The sequence below is a fragment of the Phyllostomus discolor genome, chromosome 6, assembly GCF_004126475.2.
Source record: "Phyllostomus discolor isolate MPI-MPIP mPhyDis1 chromosome 6, mPhyDis1.pri.v3, whole genome shotgun sequence".
Lineage (NCBI taxonomy): Eukaryota > Metazoa > Chordata > Mammalia > Chiroptera > Phyllostomidae > Phyllostomus > Phyllostomus discolor.
Window position 1 is genome coordinate 50,558,679 of NC_040908.2, and position 19,326 is coordinate 50,578,004.

The 19,326-nt window shown below is 42.9% G+C and overlaps 1 pseudogene; it reads left to right on the forward strand.

Annotated features, from left to right (window-relative positions):
* Positions 1 to 401: 401 nt before the first annotated feature.
* LOC114501111 lies at positions 402 to 501 on the forward strand (annotated as a pseudogene).
* Positions 502 to 19,326: the final 18,825 nt, after the last annotated feature.

The following is a 19,326-nucleotide window of genomic DNA, read 5'->3' on the forward strand; positions in this document are numbered from 1 at the left end:
TAATATCTATGGATCTAACTAATATGATTGAATTCCATTGGCTTGAAGAGCTGCAAAGTCAGCAGCAAAGTACTTTTGAGACAACCCAGGTCATGGTGTTGAAAAGCTACTTGTTGAGTTAAGCAAAGGCTGAAGACAGTGTGGATTCATAAGGCAAGTACAGTAACCAAGTCCCATGATCCATCACCTATAGGTTTGTTATTTTTGCTATGACAACTGCTTATCTTTGTTAGAAGCTTTCAGATCCACAGCTGACACTTGAAGTGGTTTTTCTTAACTGTCTTGACAAGAAAAGACTGAATACAAAAATTCAGTAACACATCAAGAGATTTCCATGTGAAGGGTATTAGGGAATTTATTATAACTGATCTTTTTATGATCACACAAGTGATGTCCAAAAGATACTTCCATAGCACATATACTAAAATTGGAACAATACAGAGATTAGCCTGGCCCTTGCACAGGATGATGCACAAGCTTGTAGAGTGTTTTGTATTTCTTTAACAACAACAACAAAAAAGACACTACACAGGGAATACTTGTTACGGTGAGCTCTGATATTCACCAATAAGATGCAGTTAACCAATCGCCTAAAGCTAACTCGAGCCCTTTAAAGCTAAAATTAGTGCTATTACTAGCACAATAATTAAAAATCAATAACAGAATGATCAAACTGTTGGTCTCTAGCCCTTGTGCTCAGGCCAATTAGACCAACCTAAAGTCCCGATGCTGGATTGCAGACTCTGGCATGCCACTCTGAGTCCATATGGCCATCTCGTCCACTGGTGTGGCCCTAGTCCCTGTCTGTCTTCTTAGACCATTCTCTGTGAGTAGTCTAGATGAGGGTGGCAACCCCCCACCCAGAGGCCAGACAAATATAAACAAGTAAGGTGGCCTGGCAGCTGGCGACCAGGAGAGGGCTCAGGCCCTGACTATTGGCAACAGCAACTGTGCAGCTCCAGACGGTTGTTGCCACAGTAGAGTTTAGGCCCCTGTGTACCAGATCTTCCAATGTTCAAGATAAACTAAAATCTGGAATTTAAAATTTTTTTATTTTTTCCATCTGATTCCAGAAAGTGTCTACATTCTGGAATGTACAAATAATGCATGTCTGTGAGCCAAATTTGATCCATAAGCTACTTCTTTGCCTTTTCTGGCCTTGAGGTTAGTTGGAATACTGGGAAAACCACATTCCTCCTGACTAGGACTAGGACTTTCCCTTCCATGCCTATAGTTGTGGCCATTGTTCAGAATTGGAAAACCATTCTTCTTGAGGGTCATTCCCTCTGTTTGATTCCCAGCTGCTTCTTTTAGTCAAGACGGATCAGGAGTTAGGCAAAGTACTTCCTCACCTTCCAGTTCAGGGGAGTCTGCCTCTGCTCCCTGGTGATGAAGAGCCAGCAGCATCCTTAAAGTCTGCAATGGCCCTGGATCCTGGCATTGTTCCTACAGTTCAACATTAGAATAAGACTTTCTTTAACAAAGAGGCACTCTATGTCAATGGCTCTAAAGCTAGTTTTTGCATTGGAAGCATCTAAAGAATAATTTTTAAAACAGAGTCCATGGTCTTACCCAAGACAATCAGATTTAGCCAAAAAGTATGATGTCAGGCAGCAGTTCTCAAATGTTTTATTCTCAGGATAACTTGGCAGCCTTAAAAATTATGAAGGATCCCCAAAAGCTTGTGGTGATATGGGTTATATCTGTTTATATTTACTATATTATATTAGAAATTTAAACTGAAAAATTACAAAATGTGTATCATTTTATTTAAAAATTAAACTCACTGTGCATTAATATAAATAACAGATTCTTGTGAATAATAAATATATTTCCTAAAACAAAAGTCATGTCATGAGAAGATTAGCATTACTTTACAATTTTGCAAATTTCTTCAATCATCTGGCTTAATAGAGACCAACTGGACTCTCCTCTCTGCTTCTGTATTCAATCTATTGCCACATGTTGGTTTGGTTGAAGCAGATGAAGAAAATGTGACCTTTGAATTTGTGGTTGAAAAAGGGAGACATATTTTAATAGCTTGTTCATATAATTATAGATATTGTACTCTAATATTACACTAAAACTCACTGAATGACAGTTTCTTAAAGCAAGGGGAAATCTTAGATCAAATCAATGAACTCTTTGTACTTACACTAAAATTCATTTATCTTCTTGTACTTTTAAGGGATCTTTTACCCAAGAGTGATTCTATAACATCGTGCATTTGTTATGTAAAAAATATCTGTTCACGGGTCTTCTAAAGCTTGCATTATACAGCATCATCACATATCATGTAGCCCCTGGAAAACCCCGTTGTACACTATGTGACAGAATGAGAGTGATAAAAATGAATAATGCCTTAGTATTATTATGAAAATGGCTCTGGCCTCTATGGACCCTCTGGTGTAGCAAAAAGAGCCCTTTCCTAGAAATCTATACATCTGGATTCTGTCTCAGACTATGCTACTAACTAGTTCAGTGAAACTTAAGAAAGTTTCTTCACCTTTCTGTGGCTCAGTTTCTCAACTGTAAAATGGAAGTTTGGAACACAAGTCGGTGTCTATCAGCGGGCACCATTGGCATTCAAGGCAGAAAAAGTTGTGAGGGACTGTCCCTCATGCTATAAGATTCAACATTCCTGGTTCTTCCACTAAATATGAGAAGTGCCATACCCCACCCTGTGACACACCAGAGCCTCAATGGAACCCTGTGGAGGATGACAGCACCTTCAGTCCAGACTTAGTGGATTAAATGAACTTTAGGCTTTCTTTCTGTTTTGAAGCCACTTCTATTAAAATAATTTAACATAGGACTTCTGGCCAAGATGGAGGCCTAGCTAGTTACACTGTGCCTCCTTGCACAACCAAAGGAAGGACGATAACAAAGTTAAAAACAAAAAACAACCAGAACTGACAGAAAATCAAACTGTATAGAAGTCTGACAACCAAAGAGTTAAAGAAGAAACACTCATCCAGACTGGTAGGAGGGGCAGAGATGGGCAGCCAGGTGGAGAGGACTCATGGCAAGGCAGCAGCTGGAGGACCAGGATGGACAAGGCAGCGGCTGGAGGACAGAGTGAGGCGAGGGCTGGCCGAGTAGGTGGCCCCACATTTGTGTGCAGATAAACTGGGAGGAACAACTGGAGAGTGAGGCAGACCACACAACCCAGAGTTCCAGTGTGGAGAAATAAAGCCTAAAACCTGTGACTAAAAAAACCTATGGGGGTTGAGGCAACAGGAGAAACTCCCAGCCTCACAGGAGAGCTCCTTGGAGAGACCACAGGGTCCTAGAATGTACACAAAACTACCCACCTGGGAATCAGCACCAGAAGGAAACCATTTGCTTATGGGTAGCAGGGGAAATGACTGAAAGCTAATGGAAGTGAGCTGAGCAAGTGGCATTATACCCTCTTGGACCCTTACCCCACATACAGCGCCACAACACAGCAACGTGGGTTGCCCAACCATGGCAAATACCTAAGGTTCCACCCCTTACTATGCAATAGGTGCCCTGAGGGAAAAAATGGCCCAAATGAAAGAGCAGATCAAAGCTCAAAAAAAAAAAAAATACAACTAAGTGATGAAGAGATAGCCAACCTATCAGATGCACAGTTCAAAACACTGGTAATCAGTATGCTCACAGAAGCAGTTGAGTATGGTTGCAAAAGAGAGGAAAAAGGGAAGTCTATGAAAAGTGAAATAAAGGAAAATGCACAGAGATCCAATAGTGATGGGAAGGAAACTGGGACTCAAATCAACGATTTGGACCAGAAGGAAGAGATAAACATTCAACCAGAACAGAATGAAGAAACAATTCAAAAAAATGAGGAGAGGCTCAGGAACTTTCAGGACAACTTTAAACATTCCAATATCTGAATCCTAGTGGTGCCAGAAGGAGAATAGAAACAGCAAGGAATTGGAAACTTATTTCAACAAATAATGAAGGAGAATTTCCCCAATCTGGCAAAGGAAATAGACTTCCAGGAAGTCCAGGAACCTCAGAATCCCAAAGCACACACCAGGACACATCATAATTACATTATTCAAGATTAAAGATAAGGAGAGAATCTTAAAAGCAGCAAAAGAAAAGGAGATAGTTACCTACAAAGGAGTTCCAATAAAACTATCAGCTGCTTTCTCAAAAGAAACCTTGCAGGCAAGAAGGGGCTGGAATGGATTGTTGGAAGTCATGAAAGACAAGGACCTACATCCAAGATTACACTATCCAGCAAAGCTATCATTTAGAATGGAAGGGCAGATAAAGTGCTTCTCAGATAAGGTCAAGTTAAAGGAGTTCCTGATCACCAAGCGCTTATTATATCAAATGTTAGAAGGATTTATCTAAGACAAAGAAGAAGGGCAAAAATAAGAACAGTAAAATGACAGCAAACTCACAACTATCAAAAACCAAACCTTAAAAAGAAACCCACTAAGCAAACAACTAGAACAAGAACAGAATCACAGAAATGGATCACATGGAGGGTTGTCAGGGGGAAGGGGGAGCAGGGAGAATGGGGGCAGAGGTACAAGGAATAAGTAGCATAAATGTTAGGTAGAAAATAGACAGGGGATGTTAAGAATCAGTAAAATGGAGTAGCCAAGGAACTGAACAACGGTGGGGGGAACTGCCTGAGAGAGTGTGGGGTGTTGGGTGGAGGGGGGCAAAAGGGCACAAATCAGGACAATGGTAATAGCACAACCAATAAAATATAATTAAAAAAATAAAAATAAATTAGGCTGATCTGAAACTATCTTTTGTTGGCAATGAAAGTCCCACAGATATAAGCCAAAATTGCATGAATGCTGAGAAGAAAATTCCAGTATTTGAAAAAGAGACAACTATTGCAGGGACTTTTCCATAGTAAGCATCCGAAAAGGTTTGCAGGTAAATCTTGGAGCAGTGTTTCCCCTTCTATGTTTGGCAGTTCACACAAAATTTGTATCTCTTTCTTCTGCTCCAGAAAGAAAGAAACTGATAAAGATTTGTGCATTCTGCTCTTTGGAGAACCTCTCTTTAGGTTCCAGAGAATGTTCACTTCCATATCACCAGAGAAACGAGGGTTGTGGGGAGATAAGAAAACAAAGTTACCTACTGCTAGTGTTACTTGTGCACCTATTTGCAACTTGGCTTCCAGCTGACTCTTGGAATTCGGCGAGAATTCTGGCAAGTGTGTATATTCCATCATCGTTGCAGAGATGAGGAGAAGGCAACCTCCTGGTAAAGCTTCTGTATGTTTGTGTGTCTCTGAATAAAACACCCTCAAATGGACCTTCTGCATCTGTGTTTCTTATTTCCGTTCTTAAGTGGCCTAGAAACTTAGCCACTCTTTCCTGAAGCTTCTACCAATGACCAATTTAAGTACTTGATGGGAAATTGGCAAGATGATTTTAAGGTCTTTTCCAACTCTGTAAGTATATAAATTTACACATTTGTAAAGCTGACAATGGCTTCAAATTCATCCAATTCAATCCTCTTATTTTTGACATTGAAGCTGAAGCCATAGAGGCTAAAATGAACTTCCTAGATCAGAAATTTCCTTCATAGCAAGAATGACTTTCTACTTATTCCAGGGTTGTTGAAATTGAGGTCCATGTGCTTCCTTGAAGTTGTGTAGCTATGTGCACAAGGTACAGAAGAGTGACAAGATTCAGCCTGAGACAACTTCTGAGAGCTTCAGTTTTACCCTGAGGCCAATACTTCAAACAATTTTTGGATCACATGTACTGCTGTTTACATCACATGTATCAAATGTTCCCCAGCTCTCAGAAAAGTGTCTGGCACCATAGGTTGTCAATAAATATTTGCTGGATGAATGAATAAATAAATGTTAAAAATAAAATATATTTCATAAAAAAATTTAACTTGCAGTGGCCTGAGGGATGTCAGTGGAAATGTTTGAGAAAACTATATTGAAGCTAAAACCAGGTGTCTCAAAGAGGCAGCTATATTGTGGCCATGTGCCTCATTTGAAAATCTTTCTGTATATTACCAACATCTAATGTAGTTTAAAATCAGTGAATAAGGAAATTGCCTCATTTAGTCATCTCTCTGGGACACAATTTCTCCCCTTGCCACCTACCTGCATGATTTCTTATCATGTTCACAAGGAAGGATTTTCCAACCCCTTAGACTAGACTGAATCCTCCAGTTGTGCTCCACTGGGCCCTGCCCTTCTCCTTTGAAGCATTCAATACATTTAATTAATGTTTGTCTTCCCAGATAGACTGTAAGCTTCCCTCATGAAGCATGACTGATGCTGATCTCCCTCATTGCCAGATCTTTAACACCTTGACCAGAACCTGACACATGGTAGGGACTCAATAGTAGGGATTGGAGGTTCCTGGCTTATTCTGCTCTAACCTAGAAACAATGCCTACCAGAATTTCAGCAGCTTCCATCAGAGATTAGACATTGTCTCCTGCTGTTCTACTTTGAGAAGCTGAAACAGCTGCAGGTCACTGACCCTTCAGATCCCATGGCCACTCATGGTGACTCAAGATATTTGTCCATCTCTTCCCACAAGGGTTACTGGTTCCCAAGTTTTCTCTATTTCCTAGTCGAGAGCAATGAGAGGTAGGGAGTCAAATAAGGAAGTGGATAAAAGACCTGGTTGGAGGCAGTGTAAGTGCTTCATAAGGGAAGAGGATGAATTCAAGAGGTATATTCAGAAACAGAATGACCTGAGTTTGGATGTGATGAGAACAGAAAGCAGCTTGTTGAGAATTCCAGATGATTCAGTGTTTTGGAGCTTGGATGCCTGGTTGAATGGTGACACTAAGAATGGTGAAAGAAAGGAGGATGTCTGAAAGAAAAAACAAATAGGTCCAGTTAGAAAATACTGAGTGTGAGGTGCTCACTGCTACAGTGGATATGTCCAGCAGTTAGAAATGAGAAAGGTCAAGATTGAAGACCCATAGTGAGAAACTGGAAAATGGCCTCACACATCACCACCATATGACTCCCATTCATAGTCAGGTACCTGTCTCTCTATTCAGGATCCCAGGGTAGAGACCCCTATTGGATGCATCCTCTTTTTCCTTAAGTGACTGCTTTGCCTGTAGCCTTTGGGTCAGCATCACAGAGGTTGTGGTGGCCTCAGTAGGAGACACACAGGTCAAGGCACCAGACTTGGCCCAGCCCCAGTTACAGACTCATCCCTAACCATGACCCCGGGGGGGCGGGGGTAGCTGTTGCAGCACTGTCAGTCTTTGTGCTAATGGTGATGCACTGGGGCATGGAACACATCCGTGAAAATACAATAGAAATACATGGGAATTTATAAATCTTAATAGAAAAATGTAAACTTGTAAATAATGTTATAGAAACACAATTTTATAGAAACACATGCCAAATAAGGTAAAACTGTGATGCATGTCACAGGAAGACAGGAAAAGTTTATTGGGTCCTCATTTTTTTGGAGGGGGTCCTCATTTTGTAAGGGATGCTGCATGGTCTGCCCCCTGTAGACACTCAGCCACGTGTCCACTCTTCTGTCTCTCTGTTCTGCACTATCATTGACTATACCTGTTCTAGGACTTGAAAAGACCCCAGATCCCTTTCCCCCACCCCTCCATTTCATCCTTATTTATCAGCTTCTCCAAGTTTCATTCTCCTATCTAAGTGTCATGGATCCACTGTCCATCAGTCAGTCCATCCACTCTCTGGCTTATATCCTCATGTCACTTTGTCTCCTATCCTTTAAGCTCATCCACAAGGCAAAGCTCTTAGCCTGAATTTATATTACTATTGCTTTCTTTACTCCTTCTCTGGGGCTGCTTGGGGGACACCCATACAGCCAGGAGATGGATGCAGATTCCCCATCCTCTCATAATCTATAGGCCACAAAACTGACTATCCAGGGGTGATGAGATGGGATCAAAAGTAAGAGAAAAATTAAAAAATAATAGCTAACATTTACTAAGCTCTTACTAAGTGCCAGGCAGTGTTCCAAGAGTATCACCTTATTTAATTCTTGTGGCAATGTCATGAAGTAGCAGATGAAAACAGGTCCCTTGCTTACTCCTGCTTCTTTGCTAAGAGAAACACAATTTTGTTCATGCGCGTGGCATGGCTCACCTCAGGTCTGAGCAAACCGAGGTGTTCTGACACATTTTGTCAGACACACACTTCCCCAGGTGCCTTTATAGCAACAGGTCATCATGTGACTATTCTGAGTAATGGGAAGTTCAGGATGTCTTCTGGGGATGATTCTTCATCCAGACAAAAGAAAAGGTGTTACTCAAAAAGAGAAAGGCGTTTGTCTTCTGCTTCTTGACTTTGAATGTGATGAAGTGGCCTGGAGCTGAGTGGCCATTTTGGAAACCTGAGGTGACCAGTATGAGACAAGCCAAAAGGCTGAGGCTGGCAAGTGAGGGGACACTGGAAGATGGCCCAACACACCGCCTCCAGATGACCCCCATTCATAGTCAACTACCTGACCCCTCTATTCAGGGTCCCATTAATCACAACCTGCAGTTCTTTTATTTATTTGCTTTCTTGTATCTGTCTCTCTTTCCCTCTAGAGGGACCCTGTATAAGGACCATACCTTGCTTTCTTGCTTCTCTCAAAGAGGCTGGCATTTGCTGGGTGCTCCAAAATATTAGGCAGAAAAAAGTAATAACACACTTGGCACATGGTAGTCAAAAATGCCTAAAAATTGAACCCAGGGCTGCCTTATTGCCTCTCTTTTTAAAAGCTAATTATGAGTATATTTTGTTCTGTGAAACACAAACACAAAATGTTTAGGTAGAAACTATGAAAAATTTTTTCAGTGGGATAGTGTCTCATAGTGACAAGCACTACATACTTCTCTGGGAGTCCTGAATCTTCAGCTCTGAACCAAAGCATGCTCTCCTTAAAACCCCTTCTTTTGAAACTATTGGACATACCTTTGAGTTATTGAGGAATGCCCAAGAATTCCATTCTACATTTTAACAAAGCAGGGGCTGGACATGAGGGACTCCCTATAGCTAGTGTTGAGTTACTTGTGATGTGAGCACCAGCTCAGCATTCCAGTCCCTATCAGTTAATGTCCCCAACCCACCTGTTTAGGTGGAAATGATGAATTCAGAGAATATTGTTTCCTTAATAATTCCTCTAGCAAAAGGTAATATTGGTTGCCACCATGAAATAGAGAAGAAAAAAATCTTTTATTTTTTATATTGTTTTTCTTGGCATGCCTGTCCTTGAGCATGCTAGACGGGTGATTGTAAAATAGGTGGGATGAGGAAGTACCCTGAGGATGCCCTGCCCACTGCTCTCACCCCATCACTCCAACATGAGTCACACCCCCAAAGCAATTAAGTCTAATTAGATGGAGTGCCCTGTCTCTGAGAGGCCCATGTGCTCCCAGATGGCTGCACGACTCTCTAAAAAGAGCCACTGACTCTTAGGGAGAGAAGCTTCCTCTGCTACCACATTTCTTGAAACTGTCAGCTGTCTCACGACCGCAGCACACAGAGCTACACAAAAACACAATGAAATTTAACGAGCCTGCTTCTCTACCCCTTGCTTTTGACATCAGTAGCTATTACTTGCCTGTAAGTAACTTTTCTGTGTAGTAACCAGATCTCCCCCAACAGCTCCTTGTATTTTGTCGGCATTGTCAGCGTGGCACACAGTCTGAATATGAAACCGGTTCCGCCAGCAACAATGGTGGGGATGCTGGGCGAGTGATGTGATCTCGCCCCACCTCCTTTATTTATTTGTTTGCTTATGTATTTAGTTAGTGAAATGGAGCCATCCTTATAATACATACTTCTTAAGACTTTATTATCAAATTAAATAGAATAATCCACATAAATGGTTTGCACAATGTCTGGCCTGTGGTTAAAGCTTAAATTTGAGCAATAGTAATCAAAGTATAATTAGCTGAAATTACAACAAATGATGACAGCTTATCAAAATTTATCACCCTCTTTATCATTACGGTGATTTTGAAGAGAATGGGTGATAGTGTAAAGCCCCTCTGCTTTTGACTGCGGCCGTCACCACTTATCCTTTTGGGTTGTTTTCTTCTGTGGAATAGTCTCCCTCAAAAGATTGTTGGAAGGATTAAGCGAGAATCCGTTAAAATATTAATAAATAAAATTTTAGGGCCTGGCTACTGGTTAAGTATTCAATAAACAGTAAGTTGCTCAAAAAGAGCTCGGTGACAGAACTGTACTGTCTGTGAGAGAAAACAGAAACTCAGCAATGCTTTTTCTCCAAGGGTATATTTTGCTCATTTTGAATTACTTTGTAGGCAAAGTGATTAGGCACATAATTGAGATTCTGAGCTCCTCAGTCAACGAATTTTAATTAAGCCAGAGGTTCCCAAACCTTCTCAGTTCACAGTGCTCTTAGTTTGTCAGTAAGTGGCTCATGGTATCCTTGGGCCAAAAAGAATACCCAGTGGCACCATTTACTAAGTAGTTAAGTCTAAACAATTTAATAAGCATTTATGTGTTAACAATTTAGTAGCTATTTGTAAAAAATACATATACATGAAAATAAATACTAGCTTTTATTTCATTTTTAAGCAACATAGAAGGAGAGTGTTAGAGTCGGAGCAGCTTCCCTTTCTAATTTTGTGCACAATAAAGTATGTACTTTACTAAAATTATTCATAATTCAATTGCTAATGGGATATGTGTTTTTGTTGGGCACTGCATGATTTCTCAAAGCCTGGAATCAGCTTGGACACTGCCACTCTCGTTTCCTGCTCCACGCTGATTTTTGTGCAACACATCTTATCAGAGCGACAACCAAAAGCCCAGCCCAATAGATCCGATGTCACTGAAAGGAATGCAGTTGATCAAATATTGGAGCTGTGAACTCCCTGAAGCTGGTTGTCTGCTTTGGATCCCATAGATGTCGAGAATTGCTGTGTTTCTCTTAAAAATGTAAGATATTGTGGTACCCTTGTGAGTTCGCTATGGCTCACAGAGCAGGGCGCCTCAGCACTGTTTGGGAACCACCAGAATAGTCAATTACTGTGTGCCAGGAACTCTGCTACACACAGGGTCTAGTGGGTGAACGCAGTCTGTGCCCGTGAGTCTTACACATTAGTGGATGAGACCAACATTAATCAAATCATCTTGCCAAAACATGCGCTGTTATAAACTATGATAACTGCAATGAAGTGAAACCAGCATGTTGCCAAAGGGACCCCGTTCTCAGGCCAGAGGGAGCACTCTATCCACATTCACTCTCCACAGGTGTTTCCTTTGGCAGCCACAAACCTTCCATTGTACTCAGCACCATCCTTCCTAAAACAATGACTTGGGCAGAGAAGAAAACCAGTATATCCAAAATTGAGGAATTAAAACGGACAATGTTAGTCGAATATGATGGGGTCAAACATGCCCATACCTAACTCAGCATCATCTTCTTACCCCTGGTTCTCAGTGGCGATCCTCAAGGGAGCTCTCAAAGGAAGACCGAGTTACTTTAATAAGGCTTTTGCTACAAATTCCAGCAGTTGGGTCAGAGTGCATGTCTGGGGCTTTCAGAATGGATGCCTCTTGTTCAGGCCCCCAGCAAGCTGATGCATGCAGCCTGGAGGCAGGTTGTCCAGTCTCCTGGGCCTCTATGCTCTGAGCCTTCACCCTCATCTGTAGATCCCGGTTTTTAGAAACTCACAATGTGTAAAGAATTGAAGAGGTGGGGCAAGGCCCCAGGCCTCTCTTGCCCCTTGCTGTGTAGACTAGTGAGACTCGCAGAAGACGACACTGTGGCGGAGAGTTTTGACCTCAGCCTCCCATTCCTTAGTCCTGCCATTTTCAACCCTTTTCATCTCATGGCACACAGAAACTAATTACTAAAATTCTATGGCACACCAAAAATAGGTATAGTTTTGATTGATTTACAAAAAAAAATAATAATAATAGTAATCACCTACCTTTTTTGCTCCAAAGTAACTTTAAAAAATCAGGTACCTATACTTGTATATAAGGATTTCTGGTACCAAGAATTAACCAAGCAGATGCAAACTTATTATGTAACATGACCAATGAGATGCAATTCTTATATGACCTGTATGTTTATGGTCCAAGACAGGGCATTTGCACCAGAGTGCTATCATTGTGTTGGCTGTCGTGTTTTTATTTGACAATCTAAGGGGAAAGAGGTCAGTGCCCCTGACTAAATAGTCAGGTATTGCATGTTTTAAAAATTCTTGCGGCTCATGGTTTGAAAATCACTGCCCTAACCCCAGGCCTCCCTCCGGCCCCTCCCACCCCCAACCCTGCCCTCAAAATACCCTCACCCTGTGTTCTAGCCCATCCCAGGGTTGATGGGGAGGCATGAACCTAGAGCTCCCACTAGTGGCAAGAGTAGACCACCACCATTTCTCGTCCTTCCCATTTGTTTCTTCCCTATTATCACTGGGTTTAACAGCCAGGACTAGGGTCTACAGGAAGCATTCAAAATCACCATATTCACCTTTATGGGGACATTTCTACAAACATTGGCCGTTCTCTATGGACTGATAGGGAACAATGATGCCTCCAGGCCTTTATGAATGTCTTGTCATTGTTGACCTCCAAAGACTCAGTTACTAGGAGGGAGTGTAAAGTCACTTCATTCCTACCACCACCTCCCTCCACCCATTACTTCTTTCTCTTCCTAAGGGCTGTTCAGAATCAAGAGATGTGAATTTTACATACACGCACACATGCAATCAGGTTATCTCTGCCTTCTAGCAGCTGGGAGATAGGGCTGCTGTGGAGTCTAGAATGAGTGGCTTAGAAAAGCTCTACACAGTGATTAAGAAAATCACTGCACTCTCCCTGCTCCTTTGCTTGATGCTGCTGCTCCCTGTCTGCCTTTTCTCAGTGTCAGCGTGGGGAGACTGGGGGTGCCCAGCATAAAGGGCACAAGTGCACATCAGCCCGTGTGCAAAGAGCCCCTATACTACCATGAGGTCCAGCATAGGTCACTGAGGGATTAAAATGTAGTTTGGAGCAAAATATTTGTAGTAATAAGGAATGTGCCACTGTCTGGCATTTTCCCACAAATCCACCACCATAATAGCTAGGTGAGTGTAGACTTGGGCATTCAGGGTTCTTCGGTCAAGTTAAATGCTGTTTCATCACATCTAACCAATAAAATATGTTCAAATGATAGTTTAATAAGTAATCTAATTAAAATGCTGTATATTAAATGTAAAAGCCAAGTTTTCTGATCCCCCCATCCACTGCCCTTTTTACACCTCCATGAGACAGCAAAATTTTAGACTTCTGATGTTATTCAAAATTTTAGGCATCTGATGTTATGCCTCCAAAATTCCTATGTTGAAGCCCTAACCACCAGTACCTCAGAATGTGACTGTATTTGGAGACAGGGCCCTTATGGTGGTTAAGGTAAAATGAGGCATGAGGATAGGCTCCAATCCAATCTGACTGGTGCCCTTATACGAACAGGAGATTAGGACACAGAGGAACACAGAGGAAAGACCACCCGAGGACACAGAGAGACGGTGGTCAAGCAGACGGGCTTCAGAAGAAACCACTCCTGTTGGTGCCTTATCTTAGACTTCTAGCCTCCAGAAATGTGAGATAATAAATTTCCATTGCTCCAGCAGCCCCAGAAAACTAATACAATAAGTCTGGGGTGGGGGAAGGGGGGAGTTCTGACCATTTTAATGGTGATACAGAATTTAAAATAATGTTATTTAATAGAGTAGGACTGGGATTCAAACTCAGGTAAGTCTCACTCTGGAGTCTTCAGGGAAATGGAAAATAGTATTAAATACCACCACCTTGGGCTGTTCTGAAACAATGGCTGTCAAACAGCTATTAAAGAATGTTTTGGGGAAAATGTTTTTTTGTTGTTGTTATTTTTCTAAGTAGCAAGATTGCCTTCTAAGGGGCATGGAAGGGCAGGTACATTAGGGTCACTTCATCTCTCTGTCCTTGCACATGAGGCTTCCAGCTCAAGGCTCAAGTCTGGCTTCTGATCTCTTCCAGGCATTTCCTCCACTCCAACTGCTCTGCTGGGAACATGGTTCCCGGAAGACAAATCGGAGGAGCCAGGTCCCTATGTAAGCACATCTTACACATTGGGTCAAGGACTTAAACCTCCCCACAGTGACTTTATGTACAATAACAGCCCATTTTCTCAGGCTACACTAGGAGGTCGAGATGCCCTCACAGCGGGCAAGGATCCTCATCCTCCAGCCCATGCACTCAGAGGAGCCGGGAAGAATCTCTTCTGGGAGAGACAGCAGTTGCCCCTTACCCACGGTCTCCCAGTTCATGGTTTCAGTTACCCACAGTCAACTGCAGTCTTAAATTTCCCCAACCATCAACACCATGTGCTCCTGACATCCAACCATGGACACTGTCAGGGCTCTGTAATCCAGGGTCAACCAAAGCAGATGATCCTCCTCTGATGTATGTCAGAAGGTCGATGGTGGCCTAACGCTACATCACAAAGCCCACGTCACTCACCTTACTTCATCTCACCACATAAATGACATGTGGTGATAGGCATTTTATCATCTCACATCACCACAGCAAGGGTCAGCACAGTACAGCAAGGTATTCTGAGAAAGAAAGAAAGAGACCACATTTATATAACTTATGTGATAGTGTACTATTATAATTATTCTACTTTATTGTCATTAATCTCATACTATGCCTAATTTATAAATTAAACTATATCATAAGTACTTATGTATAGAAGAATACATAGTACATATGGGGTTTGGTACAACCCTTGGTTTCTGGCATTTGTTGGGGGTTTGGAGTGTTCCCCAGCAGGAGGGGGAAGCTCTGTAGTGCATGGTGTATGCCAACAGGGTATTGGATCACAGGGCCTGTTTTAAGGAGAAGTCTTCATTGCATCTGGAAGTACAGGACACCCTAATCCTCAGGCTAATAGTTCACATTTGTGTGGCTCCACACATCATCCTTGTGCAGTAGGGCGAGGGGATACTTCTCACTGTTACCCCAGTTTACAGGTGAAGAAAGTGACGACCCATGGATGACTATGAGGAGCTCCTCCGGTGCCTGTGAAGTGAATGGCCTGACATTGTGTGCCAAGGAGACTCCCTTAAAGCAGCTGAATGCAGGTTCCTGAGGCAGCATTGCCCTGGGCCCCAAGGAAAGGCTGCCATGCTGAGCAGAGGAACGTGTCCAGCTGACTCGGCAGCACCTGGAGGAGTGCACACACAGAAAGGGTGGGAGGGGCAGGCACTACAAAAGGGGTTCTGGCCTGGCCATTCTGTATGTGCACACAACACTGAGAGAAGGTATTTGAGCTCATTCTGTTGGTAGAAAAAGGTTTATGAGGCACAGTCTCCTGATGAAGCTATTAGATGTATAGTATGCCTGGAAAAAAACTAAATAATTACAAACTTGCTACACCTGCCCCAAGGTAATACCCCAGTTTAAACTTAACCAGGGCCACCCACCACTGAGACCACAGAAAGGGGGTAATTTTAGAATGGGGAGTCTGTGCTTCTAAATTTGCAGCCAACTGGTCTTCTCCATCACTAAACTTTTGATAGTGACTTCCTTACTAACAAAACAAGCTTCTCATCTGCCAGAAGTAATAATGATAGTTAATAATAATAGTAATAGCTTCACTTACTAATAAAGACCTACTTTAAGGTAGACTCCTTGGAAAATCTCATGTGATCTAAGAACCCTCTTACCCCCTCTTGTCTTTGAGCTTTTACCAAGGTCTGTGCTACAAGGGCAGCATGCCTGAATGTCCCCATTCTCAGAGTGCTCAGCTGCCATTTCTGCCTCCACTTCTCCCCAAGACCACCTGCTGGAGAGCCCTCCAGCAGCCTGTGTGGCTCCTTGGTGTGACTGAAAACTGTGCTCGCTGGGGCTGGTGCAGCACAGCAGGCACTTCGTCTCTGTGTGGAAGAAAAGGCCTCTTCCCCTGGGGGAGGTATCAGGGTGCAAGGCTTGGAGGGCAGGCTGTGGACTTGGATCTGTGCTTGCCCCCTCAGCTGGACAACTGCACAGGGCAGCCCAGAGGCAGGGGGCTCTCACCACCCCCAGTCTGCTCCAGCAGAGTTCCAAATGGTGAGCTCTCCCTGCCTTCTCATCCTCTCTACAGGGGTTCTAACCACTGCACCACCCCATGCAGACTCAGCTTTGATCAGTGGTCCAGGAAGAGGCCTCAGCCTTGCATTGTACTTTCTGTGTAACTCTTTTCCTGTCAGGTGCGAACTTCGTTTATGCTCTTGCCTCCCTTCTCACTTCACTACAGTTTCCAGTAAATCTGTTTCCAGTCGGCCACGCTTGGCTGTTAATATGTGGAAGTAGACTAATTTGCCAAAAAGCCAATTTGTCAGATGAGCAATTCACCCAATCACTGGAGATTGCACCAAGTGTTAGCATTCATCGACATGTCCCAAGTCCATCTCTACCCCTAGAAGCTGTCAGGAGGAAGTTTTCTTCTGGATGTGAGACAGTTTGCAGAGTAAGTCGAAGGCAGGAGCAAAAGCAGAGCGAGTTGCTTTGCTGTAAAACAGGAACACTGCTCTCAAGCCCTGGGGTTGTCAGGATTAACTCAGTCAATACAAATAAAGCTCTTGGAACAGTCTGGCAGCCAATATTCAGCACCCAAGAAGTGTTAGTGATTATTACTATTAAAACAATTATGACTTTTAATTTCACATATGCATTTAAATTATAAGAATAAAACTATACACTAGATGAAAAATAAAAATAACAATTTAAATGGGAATGCCAGGAAAAGCAAATAGATAGAAATCCCATGGGCCAACTCAGTGGTCCATACCCTTGGCCTTATTTACTGGGGAGGGGAGAGGGGCTGGAGACTGAATTCAATAACCAACAGCCAGTGATGTAATCAGTCATGCCTATGGAATGAAGGCTCCATAAAAAACCCCAAAAGTTAGCCCAGGCTGGCGTAGCTCAGTGGATTGAGTGCGGGCTGGGAACCAAAGTGTCCCAGGTTCGATTCCCAGCCAGGGTACATGCCTGGGTAGCAGGCCACAGCCCCTAGCAACCGCACATTGATGTTTCTCTCTCTCTCTCTATCTCCCTCCCTTCCCTCTCTAAAAATAATAAATAAATAAAATCTTTTTTTAAAAAAAACAAAAGTTGGGGCTCAGAGAGTTTCAGATTGGTGAGCACGTGGAGATGCGGGAGAGCACAGAAGCCCCACATCCCTTTTCCCATTTCTTGTACCTCCCTGTACATCTCTTCCCCTTGGCCTTCCTGTTCTTTTCCTATTCTTTCTTTTCCTATTCTATTCTTTTCCTGTTCTTTCTTCCTATTCTTTTGTAATAAATGGTCACTTAGTGAGCAAAGGGATTTCCTGGTCTTTGTGAGCCACTCTAGTGGCTCTCAAATTCCATGGATTTGTTCATGACTAAGTTACTGTTATACTGAGATGTTTAGGTAACGTCGCTTGTCGGGCTCAGTTTTCCCCATTTGCAAAATGGGTATATAACATAAATCCATTTTGTACCTCTCAGGCATCTCTTGACCTAAACGAGTGAATACATGATAAGCCAGCAAGTAGGGTGGACAGGAGTTTCTCTGTGTTGATTGGATGTGTGAGAAGGGAGCAGGTAGATTTTAATATCATCATTAGTCACTACTTGAGCCAAACTTAGCAGTTTTAACACCGTATTTAATAAGACTACCTGTGTATTAAAATTAACAGGGAAGGTTTTTTTAACAAATTCTTAGGCTCCACTCACCCCCTCCAAGATTCTTATTCGATTGATATGAGGTGGGATCCGAGCATCAGAATTTTTTTAAAGCTCCTGAAAGTGATTCCATTGTGCAGCCAAGACTAAAAACCAGTAATGAGTAATGTAAATCAGTAATATAAAGTAGGTGAAAATGGCATCATATAAGGTGGGCCTTGGTTGTGACCAAGGGGTGAGCCCAGTTCTACATTCTGGAAGCACTCAGCAACTGATGTTCAGTGAGTTTCCACTCGTGACCTAGGGAAAAGGACACATGGACAAAGGCCAAGAATCCCAAGAATCACTGAATAGTGGATTAAAAATCATCCAAAAATCACCTAAAAATCATCCAAACTTAATTCCCTTCCTGATTGCTGTGTGAGCACTGGCTATTCAGCTTAGGTCTCTGGGCCTCAGTGTCCCTAGCCATTAAACGAATAGGTTAGATTGGATAAATTCAAGGGTGTCTTCCAGAGCTGTTATTCTGTGATCCTAAGATAGTTTTCAAGTATCAGAGAAAAGAGATGTTGACATTGCACATCGCGTTGGTATTCTCTGTGCATTCCTTGTCTGAAGTCACTCAGCAGCTCTCTCTGAGGCTGGCTGAATGCCAGCCTGGGCCCCTGGAGTGAGAGGCAGCTGGAGCTCCATCCTTGAACTTCCCTCCATCCAGTCTTCTCAGGCAGGATGAAGGCTTTTGTGAGATTCTTGTAAAGGCAGGTCATTTGAATCACAGGGGCAGGCTCAGAGTGATCTCTCGGCTCCCCAGCAAGCACATGGCCTGACCACTGATGGTATCTGCAGAGGAAGTGGTGGAATGTGGAAGTTTACATGACGACAGTGCACGAACATCCTCCTGTCTTGAGCCAACGGCTGCTGTGCCGATTCTCCTTGCTTGTCCTCTTGCTAGGCAGCCTTGGGCTGCCTCTGAGTCTCCTGCTACATGCTTTACTGAGGGATGGGCCTCTGAGCAGAGGGCTTAAGGAATTGGTCAAAACAACAACAACAAAACCATTTATTGCTCACATCTCCAGCTGAGGCGCTGTACTGGTGATGCCACACTGGATCTCTGGGACTCAGACACAGACCAAACGCCATTGAGAGGGAATTGTTATGTCTGAGTGTTTGTTCCCACCCCTCAAACTCAAATGTAGAATTCCCAACCCCCAAAGATGATGGTATTAAGAAGTGGGATCATTGAGCAGTGCATAAATCACAGCAGGGGAGCCCTTGTGTAGTGACTTATAAAAGAGACCCCACAGAGATCCCTAGCTCCTTCACCATGTGAAGATGTAAGGAGCAGTCTGCAACTTGGAAGAGAACCCTCACCTGGCCTTAATTTTAGACTTCCAGGCTCCAGAACGTTGACAAATAAACACCACCCAGTCTGGAGTATGTTGTCATAGCAACCTGAATGGACCAAGACAGGACTCATCCCAGCCAATCCCCTAATGCAAAGCATTCTCTCTGGTGCACAAACTTACTAGAAAACTGTCAGATCTGCCTCAAAATGCAAGAGAAGAGTGCTTGTGTGCCAAGCTTGAGGTTGTGAGGGCAATGAGGAATTTCAGTAGGAAGAGGACAAGGGGTTTTAAAGTGCATAATGCAGACCATTTTAGGCTCTCAGTCTCCGTGCAAGTAGAAGAGGGGGTGTGGT